The sequence below is a fragment of the Vulpes lagopus genome, chromosome 9 (genome assembly GCF_018345385.1).
Source record: "Vulpes lagopus strain Blue_001 chromosome 9, ASM1834538v1, whole genome shotgun sequence".
In the NCBI taxonomy this organism is placed as follows: domain Eukaryota; kingdom Metazoa; phylum Chordata; class Mammalia; order Carnivora; family Canidae; genus Vulpes; species Vulpes lagopus.
This window is the reverse complement of record NC_054832.1, coordinates 43,156,433-43,157,341: the sequence shown is the minus strand read 5'-3', so window position 1 is coordinate 43,157,341 and position 909 is coordinate 43,156,433.

The following is a 909-nucleotide window of genomic DNA, read 5'->3' as shown; positions in this document are numbered from 1 at the left end:
CACAAGAGCTGGAGCCTCATAAGCTTGGGAGGGACCTCCCTGGAGAGGTGGCCCAGTGTGCACAGTCACTTCTAACTGCACTGACGCCTTCACCAGACGTCTACTCAGATGAGCACCTATTATACCTTTTGCCCCTCTCATCTATCACATTTCCCGCAAACGAGACTTTACCTGGAAATACATCTTAGCAGAGGTCTCTTCCGTTCTATTTAATTTACAAAGGTCGACCCCTTACCCTCTCCGACTGCACACCTACCACAAACAGCCTAAGTGAGGCACGTGTCCCAGCTGGGTCGCTACAGATGGGCTGGCACCAAGGGAGGATGGACCCCCCCCCACGCTGGGGCTGGCGGGGGGGGGGGGGAGGTGGGGCAGGTGGGGGGCCTGAGGGACAGGGGGTGCAAAACAGCCATGGCATACACTGAGGATAAGGGAGGCAGAGAATACAGATTTTTTTAAACTTTTTTTTATTACACAGTAAAGAATACAACAATACCTGAATCATACTTTAAAGATTCACAGGTTGACAGACCATACATTACAGTCCAACTAAGGAAAAAAGGATAAACAAGAAACCACAGTTCAGACATAGTAGACTTAAAAGCTCAAGAGTATGCTGACAAAAGCATGATGCCTAGACCCCGCCCCCCAGTGTTAGTCTACCATTAACTCGTGGTACATGTCTGAATTAAGTATTGCACAACAACTTTAATTTTTCACAATAATGTCGCAGAACCCAAAATAATATTTAAAAAAAATTACTTTAAATCTGCATTTCAACAGTCTCCAATTTTTTTCCTGTCCCTTGAGGAATTCGGACAATATGGAGTCGCTTTCTTTCCCTAAGTATTCCAGACGTAGGCATGCTTTGCATAAGTAAACCAGCCTTGAAATTGTTAAATCCCCAAG